General features: G+C 38.4%; 1 protein-coding gene across 5 annotated transcripts in view; it reads right to left on the reverse strand.

Moving 5' to 3' along the window:
• Window positions 1-18,625, reverse strand: part of LOC131685527 (high affinity cGMP-specific 3',5'-cyclic phosphodiesterase 9A) — a 580,386-nt gene that overhangs the window by 302,356 nt on the left and 259,405 nt on the right. For all 5 annotated transcript variants that reach the window (XM_058969320.1, XM_058969322.1, XM_058969321.1 and 2 more), the window contains one exon: window positions 15,128-15,159. The gene's annotated coding sequence lies outside the window, so the exon portion shown is untranslated. The remainder of the gene's footprint in view (window positions 1-15,127; window positions 15,160-18,625) is intronic.

Below are 18,625 nucleotides of genomic sequence, written 5' to 3' on the forward strand. Positions count from 1 at the left end.
CCTCTTTTGGAGGGAAATAACCTTAGTATTTGAATAGAGACATTTTTGTTTCTAGTAAAATACGGGAAAGTGGGGTACTGGGTCATTTTGGCCCCAAAATCCCATATTTTTAATGATTTTTCTGCTCCGTGATGCAAATCATACATATTTTGTAGTTTTTCTAATGTGAAAAAATCTCAAAAATCGATCGGAGCCTTTTTGACCTTTGTCCGAATACGAGAAGTTGGGGTTATATGGCCTTTTATCAGTCATATTAAACTTCATTATTTTCTCGTGAATATATCTCTATTATTCTTCACTCAATTTTCATAAACTATACCTTGTTGAACGTGGAAAACCCTTAGGATTATAACAAAAATAGATTCGTTACCGGTAACATTCAGGAACATCAAATTCAGGAAAATCAAATTATATAGTGTCGATTTCACATTTTTATCATAAAATCGCACATAAAACTCCATTTTACAACAAAATTCTTATTTAATTTATTACTTTTAGTGTAAAATATGCTTTTCATTTCTGGAAATGAAATTTCAAAAGTTTCATTTCTAGAAAAATAGGGGAAGTTGAGGTATTAGGACAAATAATGAAAAAAATGAGATTTGTAGAGTAAATATCAAAAAGTTTGATGTTTCTGAATTTTACCTTTAACGTTTTTATTTTTGTTTTATTCCTCAGAATTTTACACGTTCAACAAGTTACATTTTATGAAAATTGAGTGAATAATAATAGAGATATATGCATGAGAAAATGATAAAATTTAATAAGAATGACAAAAAGCCCTATAACCTCAACTTCTCGTATTCGGACTAAGGTCAAAAGGGTTCCGATCGATTTCTGAGATTTCTTCACATTAGAAAAACTACAAAATATGTATGATTTGCATCACGGAGCAGAAAACTTATTAAAAATATGGGATTTTGGGTCCAAAATGGCCCAGTATCCCACTTTCGCGTATTTTCCTAGAAACAAAAATGTCTCCATTCAAATACTAAGATTATTTCCTTTCAAATGAGGTATAAATTGTAGTTTTCTGATTGCTACTTCAAAAGTTATAGCATTTAATGTATTTTTCCTCCATATTTTCCCATAGCACCAATTTCAAAAAATTTCAAGCGAAGTGGGCGGGGGTCTAAAATTGTCCAAATGATGTGAAATTTGGCATCTGAGCTTACTTTGATATTTGTCACAATATGAGAGGAGGCCTTTGAGAATTCAAAAAAAAGAAAAAAAATTGCAATGCCCTATTGAACACCCGTTAGTTCTATTGGAGCAGTTCTGTGATTTCAAATAAAGTATTATTTTAATTTGGCCTAGAAAGAGAGAATCTAACAGGGAACCATTCATAAATTGCATAACGGTTTTAGGGGGAGGGGGTGCGACAAATTGTGACATGTTGTGATATATCGGGGAGGGAGAGTAAGCGAGAACATTACGTAACATGTTTTCACAGAAGAATTTTTTTTTAAGAATTTGTTACGTAATAGGAGAGTAGTGGATAGAGAAATTCGTGACAATTTGTTACAGGAGGGGAAAAAGGAGTCAATTTCGGACAATTTTTGTGTTACGTAATTTAGGAATGGTCCCCAAGATATAAATTTGAATGAATATTCAAAATTTGCCAAACAGTTATTGTTGAAAAGGAGGCAAAAACAAAGACCAAATTCAAATTTGGGAAGTGTCATTAAAAGAGAAACATATTGATATATAATCTGAAAAGCTACTGTATCGATTTCGCTGGCTATTTTCGGTAAAATTGATAACTAAGAGAAACGGGAGGTACAAAATTGAAAGACGGCTAGGTATTCTAGAGCAAATTACTCATAAACTTACAACGGGAAACTAGAACTCGGCAGGCTCTCACGGATATGATCGAAAAGAAATGTAAGGAATATTTTGCCTTCCGTTGGCAGGAGTTGGGCGTTTCACCTGAGTCTACCGCAACGTCGGTGAGAGAGCGTAACTCATCGTTATGTTTTGCCACCAATGCCGGCAAAACGATCAAACGATCATTATTTCACTACTGCTAGCATCAAGCACTCAGTACCGTGCACATCAAGCTATCAGTATCGTGCCGATTCAGCCGAAAATAGGCAACAAAATCGATTTTAAGTTTGCGACTATTAAAACATACGAAATAACAATTTAAATAAGCACTTCCAAGTACTAAAAATATGGAGTAAAAAAATTAATTTCAAGATTTCCTGGAAGAAAAATCTGACAGGATGTGCTATTGAAATTCGTTTTATACTCAATTTCAGCTAGGAACTGCTCATGTTCAAAAGAAGGTAACATCCTCATAGCACTGATTATTTGAGTAACATTCAAGACGCAACATTCATAATCAATGTAATTGAGTATATCCTTATTCAACGTTTGGATTTTGTTACAATACCTCACCGGCTAAAACTAGAAAAATAATAGCGTTACCTGCTACGGTGTTTTGATCTAATCCAAATAATGCTAATAATTATATTTGGTCGCCTACACGACTAATCGAATATGTCAAGATTTGGGGATTATTTCTTTTTTAAGCGATTAACTACACCTGTAACGCTCAGTTTAAGCATTTGTTACTCACCGCCTTCGAGGGAACGAGGGAAAAGACAATCGCAGAAATCACAAAAAAAAATAAAAACACTTGCCAGCTGATTTTTAACACTGGTCCTAAATGTGAACTTAGCAGGAATTTTAAATTACTGATGGAATTTGTGGCGATTTTTGTTTGATGTTTTTCGGTGAAAAGTAGAAAGAAAAAGCTCAATCCAAGTTTCGGCTTAATGTTTGCTTTCAGCTCCACTTCAAAACTAGCTATTTGCTCCTCTGTTCCTCGTTGGGTCACTATATAAACCTATAGGAATAGAGGGTCAATTATCTAGTTCTGTAGATGGCTGTATTGCCACAACATTTTTTTAAATGTCTTTCTTACCGAATTAACCTCACCCCTCCCCTTAATCCTAGTTCCGAGAATTTTGAGTTGTATTGTTAGATAGGCTCTTTCGATCCGCTTTCTCACCACAACAAAACCGTTAAGAATACCTGCGCGGAACTCCTATCATGTGAAACGAATTCTACTTTCCCGTATCGCGACATGCATTACGCGGTCATGGCGCCTTACCTCTTTATTGTATTTTTTCATATAAATGGAAATCCTAATTCCTATGCTCTCACTTTCAATCACGAGCTTTAGGATGTTCTGCTAAACAAAAATTTCTGTTTGGCCTAACGTGTTGAATGATCAGTACTGCATTGCGCAGATGATGGTACTGAAGATAGGCGACTTCCGCAAGCAAAAGCTTCATTTTCACCTTTTTGTGAGAAAAATGTCAAAAAAGTTTAAATTTACATATTGGCGGAATTATGGCTTTTCCCCAAAACCTTTTTTCACGAACACGCGAACACGAAATTATTGCGACACATTCAACAGGGCATAACTTTTTTACCATTGGGTAAAAATCAACCAAATTTTGCACACTTTCTCATTGATGTGTATTGTTTACATGCTGTCAAACTCGAAGTCGTGTTTTTCGATTCAACGAAAATGGAGGTGAACCAACGCGAGTCGAGAGAACAAATTCTTTCCAAACACCTGGAATTTACTGACCTGTCGCACCGGCAGTTGGGAAAAATGTTGAACATTCACCATTCAACCGTCTCCAGACTGTTGAAGCGGTTCCAGGAGCGGTTGACGTTGGACCACGGCAAAGGAGCTGGAAGAAAACCGGGACCGGAGAACAAAAAGACGGAGGGAAAGGTGAAGCGGATGATTAAAGCAAATCCCAACGTCTCAAGCCGTGATTTGGCTAAAAAGATCGGCATGTCGCAGAGCTACGTCCAGAATGCAAAGAAGAGAGCTGGACTACATACATACAATGTACAGAACTTCCCAAACCGCGATGACCGGCAACAATCGACGGCTAAAACTCGGGCACGGAAGCTCTACGAGAAGATGCTGACAAAAGATGGACGACGAAACGTATATAAAAGCCGATTTTAGGCAAATTCCGGGGTTGGAGTTTTTCACCGGAAAGAGCAAGTTCTATGTGGATGACAAATTTAAGACGAAGATAATGTCGAAGTTCGCCTCCAAATATCTCATTTGGCAGGCCATCTGCTCTTGCGGACTGAGGAGTGAGCCTTTCGTGACAAAGGGTACAGTAAATGGCGAGATCTACAAATCTGAGTGCCTCGAGAAGCGCATTTTGCCATTCTTGAAGCAGCACGACGAAGCTCCGCTATTTTGGCCAGATTTGGCATCATGCCACTATTCTAAAAGTGTCCTGGAGTGGTATGAGGCCAATTCTGTCCATTTTGTTCCAAAGGACATGAATCCGCCAAACTGTCCGGAGCTACGCCCGGTGGAGCAGTACTGGGTAATGATGAAGTGGGAACTTCGGAAGAGCAAGAAGACAGTCAAAGACGAGAAAGACATGTTAAGGAAATGGAAAAAAAACTGAGAAACTGGTACCGGATGACACTGTAAAGACTTTGATGGAGAGCATCAAGCGAAAATGCGTTCAATTTTACACTCAAGGCTCCATCGATTAACTTTCCTTTTGATTTTTGAAGTAAATATATGTATGAAACTACCCTAAAATTTTGGTTTGATTTTAAACATTATAAGAAAATTGACATGACATTTTCGGTGTCGCAATAATTTCGTGTTCGCCCTTTAGGTGTTGACGGTCCAGTCAAAGCTAAACCAGCAGCAAAGAATGGTTCACATACCTTTATCTGATGCTTTCACGACAACCCTGACTGCTTCCCTTGATACCGGTTCCTCAAACCATTAGCAAACATACCAAAGGATGTAATAAACAAAAAAGAAGACGGCTATACCAGTAACTCAATGATACAAAAAGCACCAAACATCAATTAACGAAAAAGGCGAATGACCCTTGAGGTTAAAACCTTAACATATAATAATAGTAATAATAACAGTAATAAAAGCCACTGACCTAAAGCGTAAATAATAGATAGCACTATTTTGGTATAAAAAACACCCTGGGGTGTGCTGGTGGTTTGTTTCGAAATACTAGACGCAGCAGTTATTGGTTGGGCAGGTCTCGGGGGCTGTTTGTTAATATTAGTTGTAGTAGATAGGTTTTCTTTAGTTGCTTCGCAACATGTTTTTCCGTAGTGGTTACAGAGTCAGGCACGTAAGAGTCTGTAAGGGGTATGTGATCAGATCAGATTATAGAATACGCCTTCGCTAGGAGATTTTCATTCTATAACTAAATAAAAAATAGGCTGGTTACCCGCACCCGCACAACACGAACGACGGTGGAACCACCGAAGAAAAAGTTTCTCCAATTGTAACACGGGACGGATTCCACTTCCCCATATTTCGACGTATTTTTTTAATATATTCCATCGAAATGCGCTATGCCAGGTCGTGTAGACGAACTTAAACTTTATCGTCGTTCATGTATACGGAAATCGTGGTTCTAAATCAAAACGGCAAAAGTTATATAATAAAATTCATTTTTCTTTTTTTTTTTGGCACTCACTTGTCGAATGAAAAAAACAATGAATGGAGCTACGGAGTCTCCAACAATGTTTTTAAATATATTTCAATTCAATTTTATGAAAGCCTGCAAAACTTTATCTCCAACCATTAAAAAGTTAATTTTCCCATTTTAGAAAAATTTGCAAACTACCTAATATTTAAATTTACCAAAGGATGTTTTACAGTGCACCGTAAAAGTAATTGGAACCTATTACTAACGGACAAATTTATGCAAAACCAAAATATTTTAATAGAACTTTCGCAGTTTTCATTTTCCACAGTTCTGGAGGACAAACACTTTCTGCTAACACATGAGAACTCTAGCTTCTATTAATGAGAAGATACAAGTACTTTGAATGTAAAAAAACCTGTTTTAATCCACCTAGCGGTGCAATTGTGCCTTTCTCATTTCTCTAAACTATGGCACGGAGGCTTTTTATGTTCAACATAATTGTGGAAATGTCCATTACATTCTTAGTACACTTTGCACTTATACACAATGGCATGCCAGCCACGAACTTGATGAGCTACGTGTCGACGGTGAAACACTTAAAACAAAAAAATATACTCCATTAGCCTAATCAGCATTAGATCAATGTTATCTGCTTGCTAACTCATTTTGTCATGCGGGGGTGGGTATGTGAGGAGGACGAAAGTCCCATGAACGAACGACTCCCCAGCTTAAATTGGTATGCTTTGTGATTGAGTGGAGGTTTAAAGATGATGGGGTTGAAAGGGAGGGGTATGAGGGCTGGATGGGGTGGTGGTCTGAGGGGTGATTTAAGGAGATTTTTAAAGGAGGGAAGTGAGCAGTAGAGGGGGGGGTGTAACCCCTCTCCGTAAACAATCAACTACGCCCCTGTTATAATCCAGAAACCTTATGAGAGTCGAAAAAAAAATTTGGCCGGGATTAGGTTGACGTTTTTCAGAGTGATTGCATAACCTTTCTATATGAGAAAGGCAAAAATGTGCCAAAATCCAAAAAAGTGAATCGTCGTCAATTTTTTTTCGAGTTTCCATCAAATCTCGACGTTTCATGCACCTTGATCACATTTAGCATCAAAAATAAAAATTCTATTTTTAATTTTTCCTATAGTTTATATGAGAAATTTCTGTGTGGCCGCACTCTGAAACCCGTAATTCCGGAACCAGAATTCCGATCGATCCAAAATTCAATAGCAGCCGATGGGAAGGTTGCACCTTTCATTTGAGACTAAGTTTGGGCAAATCGGTCCAGCCATCTCTGAGAAAAATGAGTGACATTATTTGACACATACGCACATACATACACACACATACACACACACATACACACACACATACACACACACATACACACACATACATACACACATACACACACATACATACACACATACACACACACATACAGACTTTTTCCGATCTCGACGAACTGAGTCGAATGGGATATGACACTCGGCCCTCCGGGCCGGGATTAGGTTGACGTTTTTCAGAGTGATTGCATAACCTTTTTCAGAGTGATTGCATAACGTTTTTCAGAGTGATTGCATAACAAACAACCTCATATAGAAAGGTTATGCAATCACTCTGAAAAACGTCAACCTAATCCCGGCCAAATTTGTTTTTTCGACTCCCATAAGGTTTCTGGATTTTAACAGGGGCGTAGTTGATGGTTTACGGAGAGAGGTTACACCCCCCCCCCTCTACTGTTCACTCCCCTCCTTTAAAAATCTCCTTAAATCAGCCCTCAGACCACCACCCCATCCAGCCCTCATACCCCTCCCTTTCAACCCCATCATCTTTAAACCACCACTATATCACAAAGCATACCAATTTAAGCTGGGGAGTCGTTCGTTCATGGGGCTTTCGTCCTCCTCACATACCCACCCCCGCATGACAAAATGAGTTAGCAAGCAGATAACATTGATCTAATGCTGATTAGGCTAATGGAGTATGATATTTTTTTGTTTTAAGTGTTTCACCGTCGACACGTAGCTCATCAAGTTCGTGGCTGGCATGCCATTGTGTATAAGTGCAAAGTGTACTAAGAATGTAATGGACATTTCCACAAGTATGTTGAACATAAAAAGCCTCCGTGCCATAGTTTAGAGAAATGAGAAAGGCACAATTGCACCGCTTAGTGGATTAAAACAGGTTTTTTCATATAACTTTTGTAGTTTTTACTTTACACTAAAATTTTCGAGATTATTTTAGGCTCTTCTTGAAAATATTTAATAGTAATTATAAAGCTGTCCTGACAACAATCGAAACAGCAAAAGTTTTAAGTATAAGCACAACTGATCGCCCGTGAGTTGCTAATCCGTTATTGACCAAAACCAATTAAGATTGCAAAATGCAACCTGTGTTGGTTTCTGCATACTGATCAATACCGACGACGCACAGAGGAGTAACTAGAACAAATTCCTGGCCAATAACCAAAAATTTTTCTATTTCGTTATATGTTTTTTACATACCTAAAAGCCTGCTAAATAACGTGGCAAAATTAGGAGTGTGTCAAAAATTGTTAAAGATTTTTTGCATGAATGTAAAATGGTGATATTTTAATGGGTTTTTTAATCATTTTAATTATATATCCAGCAATATCGCTTTCTAGTAATGATGACTGTATTAAGTAAGACAATATTATTGCAAACGTAGTTGAACAGAACCATTTGTATAACTTCAGCCTAAAACTAACTGAATGTGTTAGTATACGTTTTTTAAACATTTTATTCCAAACTTGTATGATAAAAAGTTACATTATACGGCGATATCCGGCAAAGTTGCTGAAGCAGTATTACAAAACCAGATTCCAGCTATCCGAAAAACATAAGAACTCTTCCGATCTTGTCCGATCCGCAAATTCCAAGCGATTTGAAAATATTGAAATTTTTAATAATTTGAGGTACACCGAAATGTTGTAGAGCCAAATACTATGTTTTTCAAAATGTATCTCTATGAAAATATGCTCAAGCGTCCCTTTTCTTTCCCCTTTTCCACTGATCAACTGTTTGTGCAACTGGAAAAACCGAATGTAATCACAATGATCACCTCGAAATTACTAGTATTCGAAAGGATATAGAAAATTGACCTCTACACTGGTAGGTGGATAGATGCCAAGTTATTCCAAAAACTTGTTATTGTCTATGTTTTGTTAATATTAAGGCATAATAAAAGCAATATCAACAACAAATAATTTTGGCCAGGATTTGACCCCAGTTACTCCTCTGTGCGACGGCCATGTCCTCTGCATTTCCACATACATCACTGAAAGGGATTTTTTTTAAAAATATGCCAACAGCGTGAACGTGTAATATTCATTCTGGGCAGCCGGGTGCTGAGAATTTGGAAGCTTTATGGTTTATTGTATTAAGGGGGGGGGGGGGGGGGGGTAAGGGTTCCAGCTTAAAAAAATTCAGTTTTTTGTCAAATTTTTTTAGAAAGATGGGTGAAGCGAATTGATCGAAACTTTTGTACATAAAACTACATCATTTCAATAACATTCTGTAATTTTTTGATGCAAAAATATCAACTAGCGACTCGGTGACGAAGCTTTTTGTGGAACTTCTCTGGAAAAACACGATTTGCGGTGTTACCTGCCATTCAAAAACTACTTGACCGATTTATTTCAAATTTTGCATACACAATATAATGGTTCCTCAATTGAACAATATCGCTGTTTTTCAAGAAAAATTTCGCCATTATTTGAGTAAAAAGCCCCTTTAATTGAAAAATTATCCCAAAAATTCTACGTAGGGGTTTTTTTAACGTAGAATGTGTATTACACATTCTACGTAAAAAACCCCTACGTAGAATTTTTGGGATAATTTTTCAATTGAGGGGGCTTTTTACTCATAAAATGGCGAAATTTTTCTTGAAAAACAGCGATATTATTCAATTGAGGAACTATTATATGGAAATTGAATGAATATACTTACACTCTCTGTATCTGTAATGTTCGCAACATGTGTAGGAAGGATATTTTATGCCCAAAAGGTCTAACACCAAAAAGTGTTCACAAAAATCACAAAAAAAATTCGAAGCGGCCACACTTTTATCAAATTAAAAAAAATAAGCGAAATCGTCCCTAAGTCCTAAAAAGTCAGATTTCGCAAAAAACATTTCATGAAATCTCACGTTTCATACATTTTAAATATGTTTGGCATCAAAAATACGAATTCGATTCCTAAAATTTCATGGGATCCCCCCTTTTGGAAAAATACGGCTTATATGAGAATTTCATATGTGAGCGGACAGTTCAGCCTACATTCCCGGATTCATATAATCGATCCGTACGCATAGACATCTATGGGAATAAAATACCTTTCATTAGCGACTAAGTTTGTGAAAATCGTCCAAGCCATTCTCGATAAACTGATGTGTTAATGTTGATAGGTGGCCACTTATCCGGTACACTTCAGGAACTATCTATGATGGTCAATTTGGTCAATGAGACATCGGTTGGCCGTCAGTGACCTAGAACTGCAAACGCAATTATTTGACATACATTTTAGCGAATTGTTTACATTTTTGCATTCATCGCAGTATCGGTATGAATCGGAATTTTCTATGTGACCACACGCCACAATCCGTATCTCCGGAACCGTAAGTCCGATTAGAATGAAATTAAATAGCGGTTTAGGGCTTGTAAAACTTTTCATTTGAGAAAATTATTTCAATAGGTCTAGCCATCTCCGAGAAACCGATGTAATTGTCATTTTAAATTTGGATACTTCCGCTGGGGCCCCGGGACCGTCGATGGTGGCCAATATGGCCAATGAGACTGTTGGTGACATAGAAATACAAATCCAAGCAGGTGCGGTCACATTTTTAAAAAATTTCACTTTTAAGCTTTGATCGCAGTATCCGTTGAAATCCGGATTTTCTACGGGATCGTACTCATCACCCTGTAATTCAGGTACTAGGTGACGGACCCACACAAAACTCAATAGATGGGAGCGTTGCACCTTTCATTTAAGACTAAGTTTGTGAAAATCGGTTGAGAAAATTTCGAGATACCTATGTGAACAAATTACAACAAGATTTTCTACATAAGCGTACTCTTCAACTCCAGAACCAGATGTCGGATCAAAACGAAATTCAATGGCAGCCGGTAGGAATATAATACCTTTCATTTGAATCATGGTTTGTAAAAATCGGTTCTGCCATCTCCGAGAAACTGATGTGGACATTTGGTTAATAAATCCGCACGTACACACACATGCATACATGCATATATACATATATACACACAGACATTTTGCGATCTCGACGAACACAGTCGAATGATACATGAGAGTTGTAGTACTACGATATGAATGTAAATAAAATCGAGCGGCCCCTCGAATAACTGGTCCGCTCAGCATGGGTAAAAGCTTCTGTAATTTCTCCCGAAATGTGAATGAGAGTGAGTGGTTGGTTGGAGTTCCTTCGAATGAACTGTCAGATGAGTGGTTGAGCACCCACCGGATCCAGTCGTGGTTGGAGCCGAGTTACTTTTGGCGGGGGGTCGCGACGCAGGCGTCGCCCCGCTTTTGAGATAACCCTTTCTGCGACCTTTAACCGCAGAATAAGCTATAGTGGAGGGGAAACTGTTTGTCTCTGGGTTTTGAAAGCCATTCGGCAGCACCCGGGATTTGGTGGTAGAGGATCGAGGTCTGGGGATATTCAAAAGAAATTGAAGCCGTATACAAAAAAAGGCTTCGGGGAAACTTGCGTAATTTCGTGAACGATTGCGTAGTTCCGGTCACGAAGATATGACTCATGCTTTAAACTGAGGACTCCAAAGATCTGATTTTTCACTCTGTTCTGGATCGTGGAAGAGGCAGGAGTGGTTTAGTTTTTTTCTCGCGCCTCGGTGTGGTTTTATAGGTAAAAGATAAAAATCGTGAGATTCTCTATATCAGTTTTGCCAGTAATTAGTTTTCCCTTCCCAGTTCTAACTCGTACAAGTTAAGTGGCTTCCCGCATATCGAAGCAGTGGTTTAGAGTCGGTATTCCCGAATTAAGGTAAGGTGCAAATGGTGGCCAGTGCAGTGCGTGCCCTAATTCCAACTTGTCGTTGGATGCGTGTTTTTCGTGCAGGTTTGAAGCTGCAGCATCCCGTCACACCGATCATCATCCGTCAGCAACCGCTTCTGACCCCGCCATCTAGCTACAAAGTTCCCGGTGAACCATCCGGAAGAGCGACGACCGTCAAATTCGCGCTAGCTAGGGAGCAGCGTCGTTGCCAGCATACGTCCAGTGGCTGGGCACCGACTATCGATCAACCCACGTGGGAAACATGTAATGCAGTGACCTCCATCAGGTCAGACTCTGCCAGCAAACGACCGGGCAAATCGTTTGTGGCAACCGGATCAGCATCTCCAGCGGACTGGATTTTCGAGCGACCCACGTAAAACCATGGTAGTGTGAGTACTCATTTCCTTTTTTTGACATGCGCATGATCAATTTTGTTTAAAACCGCAAATGCCGGTTCAGTGAGCTAAGTGACAGTGTTTTCGTGACAAGCTAAAAAGGCCCGGGTTCGAAACCCGATTATCAGTTTTTTTGTTCGGCGGTTTTATTTTTCCCACCTCGTGAAAATCCTAGGTCAGCGATGAAATCGCTGTATTACACGCAAACACGCCGACTGTATATGCACGCACCGTAAGTTGAGCCACTCATTTTCGGATGAACACCACGTTAGGTAGTTAGATTTTTGATATGCTTTGGGAAGGGAGAGAGACAGGATAGGCAGTGACCATGTTGGTTAGCGCGCTGCGAGGAAATTAGTTAGCAAGTTGGAAGGCCTGGGTTCGAGACCCGAAATGTGAAATACATATTTTTTTTGTAAGCGAATTATGAGTTGAAGTGATTAAACAGTTTTTTTGCAGTAAACTTTTTTTGGTATTTTCTGGTGTAGGAAGTTTCACGATTTTCGGTCGTTTCCGTTTTTAGCGAGCAGAGTTGACTCCTTTTTCCTTCGACTCAACCTTTCCTAAATCGGCCACGATTGGGGACCTTGTGTTTGAGTAGATCTTTGCCCGTGATGATAAAAAGCGTTAGAGCTAATTAATTATACCGGTCTGAGGCCTTCTTTGTATACTGTTGTTGAGTTCTAGCGAATGTTTTCAGACTGGTAATCAAGGTACCTGAGTCCAGTTGGACCATTCTGGAGCCAGTACTCAGAAACAAATAGTACCCGCCCGTAGGAGGGGTCTCAATAGCTGGGCAAACCGAACAAGGCGAATGGTCTCCTTCGGGAGTGGCGCTGAAGCCATCCGCTAAATATTGATTTAGGCTCCGGCTCCAACTGTCTCGGGTTACAGAGTCGTTCCTCCGGGCATCGGTTAGAAAGTCGGTTTTTGGAGCAATTGGATAACCTTTCTATACAAGAAAGCAAAAATGATCCAATAGATCCATAGAAAATTAATAAATGCCGATAAAGGCGGTTTTACAACAGCGACCCGTATTAGCAAGAAATAAATAAGAGCTTCAAACATCATGAAAGCATTCCTGATTAAGACATGAATGGGAACGGCAACGCAATAGAAGACAAATGGGCTGACTCCCAAGTTGTGGTAGAGAACACAGCTAATGCCTCACCGCCAAGAAAAAAGTACCCAACGCGCAGCGTAAGCTGCATCCACAAAACGAGGGTTCGCAATAATCTTGTGTTATTCTTTTATTTTTACGTAATGTAAAAACATGAAACTCCCCGGCTCAGTTATGCTAATGCATTGAGTCGTGTCAAATATAACAAAAATAAACATAAAAATCGATGTTCAACCAAAGGGATTCTTATCAGCCCAGGGTGATTTCGAAGGGGTCCGCGATACGAAGAAGGTTTAGAACCGCTTTTATATAGTAAGCGGAAGACACCATCTTGGACTTCGAAATGGCTTCAAATATCAATTTCCATTAAAAACTTGCTTAATACTTTGTATCTACTAACCGTGTCCATTCAAATGGCATATGCAGGGTCCAGCACTCGAAGTGTCACCATTTGAAAAGGGTTGAAATTTGACTTGGAAAATTATTTTTATTTACTTTAAAGCGCAGAATGTGCGAAAATAATAAAAATTTCGAAATTATTCACTTTTGCTCGATATGATATCGGGCTATGGCCTTGAGACCAGCGATGCCAGATTTACAGACATGTCTGTATTTTACAGACTTTTGATGTCTCCTACAGAGGTAGCCAGAGATCTACAGACTTTTAAAAGGGTAATACTGTTTAGTAAAATTGCACTAGAATAACTGTTTTCGAATACGAATGATTCCTTCACAATAGAATTCTACTTCTAATCTCTTTTCAAAATAAAATTATAATGTAACTAGGATTTACACAACCATCTACAGACTTTTACAGACATTTTAGTTATTCTTCTACAGACATTTCAAAAAAACATGTGGCATCGCTGCTTGAGACAGTCAAAGAATCGTGAGCTACCCGAATGCGACTTGCCGGTATTTTGGCCCCCTCACGCACAATAGCTTTGGATTTGCATCTTTTGAATTCAAGAGCTATTGTGTGGTCGAAATGAAGGGGTTTTCAATCATTCCTTTCGATACTTGTTGAAATGTCCGTAGTCTGCGACCGAAATATTTATCTGCCCACGACTTCAAAGCAACCTTCAGTACACTTTCTCGACAATATGTAGCATTTATTTTGACGACAGGCTCGATGAAAACGATTGAAGAGCGCCCAACTACGGTTATTGCGACCCAAACCAGTTGTGACAGGTATTGCCAACCGATGACTCAAATTCTCATATGAACGGTGGTCCAAGTAAACCCTGTCGTTTTCAGGGTTTACGAATTGTTCAATATGAAAAAAAATCGAAGTGTGATTGCTTTCGGCCAAGTGAAGCAACTCCTCCTTTGAATTTCGTCACAGATCACTTTTTTGCGTTCACTTTTGGCAAAATGCTTTAGTGCACTTGTAAACAATAATCCGTATATTTCAAAACCGTCGATCATCAATTACTGTCCTAATTAATGTTTCAAGTTTCATCCATTTATTCATGATTTGCAGTATTATGGGGTAACCGAAAGCTACCGTTTCTTAGATTTAAGGGTGGAGTCAATCATCATTTTGCGTTATTTACTGACCACCCCCTTTCAAACGACACCAATATTGATGGTGGTTTTCACACTCTTACGGAAACCGGAATCCGCCGTCTTGGATTTCAAAATCGAATCAAACCACACCCAAATTCATGATTATTTCCAGTCCTTTTTTTGTTACAGCAAAATTGTCCCAAAATTATTTGAGTTTTAAATCAATACCACAAAAGTTATGTGAATAGAACCATTTTTTAAGAAATGCCTTAAATCTTGATTCTAAATTTCTTATGAAATGAAAAATGCGACAAATAGAGTTAACGTGTTTTCAGCATTTTTTTTCTCTAAAATTAGTCGTTTTACAATTTTCCTAAAGGTAGTATGGCTCCATCAAAAATGATTATTTTTTTTGATTTTGGTAAAATTAGGATTACTCTAACTATTGTTTAAACAAATAAGGCTAAGTTGTGTAGCTTTAGTAAAAAGTTGAATTTCCTGCAAAATTTGATAGAAAACCGAATAGCTAACATAGTACAAATGTGATAATTACCAACCAGGTCCACCACTTGCCCGGTATAAGCTATGTACCTTGTTTCACGTAAGTGACAAATCCAGTAATCCTGAAAGAAGACCAAGAAATAAATAAAATTAGTGTTTGATGAAATAATTCAGACAATTATTTGGTTTTATAACATTTCTAGAAACATTTTCTTTTTTATCTCGATTATAGATTGTTTAGACGAAATTCCAACCCTATGTGCGGGGTTGGAAATAGAACCCAGGCGAACTGAGTACAAGGCACTATCAATCGTCGTCAGCCGCGAAAAAAAGATTTTATACCCAATCAAAAAGAAGCATTTTTGATTATAATTTACACAAACTAATATTAAAAAACATATTTTCGAGAAGGTGAAATATTGTAATCATTTTAACAATTTGAAGGTCTGTCATTTTTTCTATTTTGTCTTCAATTTATGGATTGGCAAGGAATCTGTAGCCATGATTTGCAAAGATTCACAGAAATTTTGTTTCTTAAATTCTATTTCATCACTACGGTCACCAAGAAGCAAAACAAATGTTTTTTCTTGCGTGATAATTGGATTACGAAGGGAAAAATAACAATATGAAAATCGACTTATTCTGAGCTCATACTTTGTTATGTGACTATAACTAAACTTGTCTTAAATTTCACGTTAAATTTTAAAGAGCATTTTAAAATATCTTCCGGCTACTGTGGTTTTCAAAAAGCTTGTAACTATATTACTGCGGTGACATACAGGTTTTTAATAATTTGAATCGGTTTTGATTGGGCCATCCGCCTATCATTTTTTTATTTTATTACATACCCACCGAAAAATATTGAAAAATCGTTTGTTCAAATGGTACCCATCAATCCATAACAGTTCACGTCACTAGCTCCATCAATTCGTGTCATTCGGATCAATTATCGTTGAAATGATTCACGAAAAACCCAGCATCCATTCCATCTTTCCTATCACGAAACGGGAAAAATATTATATTTCATTTCTAGGTTAAGCGTATTCCGGCAGCTCAATCAATATTCGTTCCCACCTCTCTCCCTCTTACCAACTAGTTTTCCACTTCATCACGGTGCGGTCAGAAAATTCTCACCAATCCTTTTCAGAAGCTTCCACTTCCGGCGGTTGTCTCTATCCCCTATATCGTTCCCCCCATTCCACCCCATAAACCCGCACCCCAAAAGTTCAAAGTCCGGCTGCAATCGACCACAAAACCACACTCATAACACAAAACGCTCCCCCTCGCAACCCACGGTGTATCCACGGTTCATCATTGCACAGCAACTGCATCGGCACCTGGCTCACCTTGGTTGGCCAACCGATTCGATCCCCGATCACATCAGATCGATATTTATGCATGCAGCGAGAGGATAGTCGAGCAAGAATCGGCGAACAAACATTTATGCGGGTGCAGCAGTTTTCTGCATCTGCATCGATCGGGTTCTATCCGGCCGGCACTGGATGGATGGATGAAGGGCATAGTTCTGGTTTCGTGCATCTCGTGTATCAAAATCGGTGGCGGGGGGGAGGGGGGTCGCATAACGTCAAGGATAGGAAATTGGTTTTTCCCCTTTCCTCCTTTGCTTTGTCACTCAAGGGTCTGAAATTGAATTTGTCGGGATTGAACGTTTGTTGATGAGAGTAAATTATTTGAGAAAATGTTTTCATAATGGGGTGACCAGTCCGAAAGTTTTCAGAAAATCAAATGTCAATTGCAAATGTCATATTTTCGATTGATGAAAAGATAAAAGAAACATTTAATTTAAGTCGAAAAAACACATCTATTCAGACAACCCTAGTCCCATTTTTCCATCCGGTTCAGACAAGGACCATCTCTTTCGAAGATGATGATGACGATGATGATGCCGGAGAAAAACTAAATTAAACCAGGTTGATTCCCTTTCGCTTTGCTCAGTGATAGGGAAGTGCAGAGTATAATGCTATGCAAAGAAGATATGTCCACCGGAACAAGACTGGAAACTTTTCCCGTACAAATAAATTGAATTTCCAGTTCTGTTGCCCCTTCAACTGCAAATGTGTAAATATGAGTAAAACTAATTGGACTGGTGTTGTGGTTAGAGGGAATTTGAGAATGTCGGGGAAGACTGACGTGGTTGGAAGAATCTTGTCTCAGGTTCATTGTGTGGGTTTTACATGCCAAATACCCGAGCGTTCTGAAACTTTAATTAGAACTTGATTGAGGAATCATGAGCTCAAACGAAGGATTCAAATATCATTCCATTATATTGAAATAAGTAACCTCAAAATATTTCAGAAAAACTTTTCGAATTGTCAAACATTTCAAATGTTCCGTTCCAAACATTAGAAATTTTCCAATTGTGTCCATATATTCAAAGTTGTCAATATTTCATTAATTTTTGTACTTAAGTCTGACGCAAAGTCGTCAGGGCTTATTTTACTAAGAGAGTGTAATAATAAACTAGCGAGTTGAGGATTTGTGTTTTGACTTCAACTCAACATAATCTGTCATGTCCTGCAAAAAAAGAACTTTTGTTTGCTAATGAAACTTGATGAAATCGAACCTGGTGTTCAGCTATTTAGTTATTTAATTCTGAGTGCAAATGGTATCTCCAATTTCGAATTAGCGTCAATCCGATACTAAGTCGGCGTCAGCTTCGACAGGATGCTATTTCTACGAGAAATATCTAAAATGCTTCTTTGGAAAAGAAAGTGAACATTGTTATCGTATTTAGCGAAGCAAAATTGACTCAGAAAACACCCTTTTTATTGGTGCCTTGGGGTGATTACATTAACATTTTAAAGCAGATTATATAAGTTCAGTTATACACGTTAAGTCAGAGTACTGCGTATATGATCCTTCTCGAGGTGTGAAGATTGATGGTGTTGACACCAACATCGAGTCTGTTCATTGAAGACCAGCTGAGTGTTGGTTGTTTTAAAGATTTCTCACTTTATCCAGTTTAGGTGCTTGAATGCAAGCGACTGCGTTCAATATCGTTCCTAGTTGGGTTCCCTGGTAACAATTGAAGTTTTATGGTAGTTTTATAGCCACTGATAAAACTTAGATTACACTTGTAGCGTACTATAAAACATCAATTGTTACTTGGGTTGAAGACTTACAATCCACCAGATTCCTTCCAGTGTTCGAAAAACGTGAAAGCTCGATTGTAATCGGCATCGCTTGCATCGACTATTATCAGAGGCTAATTCTCTACCGTTACTGGCTAGATACTGCATTAGAAGTTGACCAAAGTGCATCTGTGATCTCAAGGTTTTGGACTGGTAGAGGTATTGTGCAAATACGAGTACATCGTGTTGACTCCTGTATTCGAGTAGTTTGTATACATTTGGTGCAGCGGTGTTTGAGTGTTGAATTTTGAGATACAGTCTCTTCGGGTTGTCAGCTCAAAAAAATGAAGACTATGTCCCGCGCTTTCCTGAAGTCCTTGGATGTAAGTTTTTTTTTATCGAAATGATCATCAGCCAGTGATTTTACTTCACGGAGCTTCGTAACTACTTGATGCTAATTGCCGCCTTTTGTTACATGATCCGCTCTTTCTTCGGA

This window comes from Topomyia yanbarensis, chromosome 2, assembly GCF_030247195.1.
Source record: "Topomyia yanbarensis strain Yona2022 chromosome 2, ASM3024719v1, whole genome shotgun sequence".
In the NCBI taxonomy this organism is placed as follows: Eukaryota; Metazoa; Arthropoda; class Insecta; order Diptera; family Culicidae; genus Topomyia; species Topomyia yanbarensis.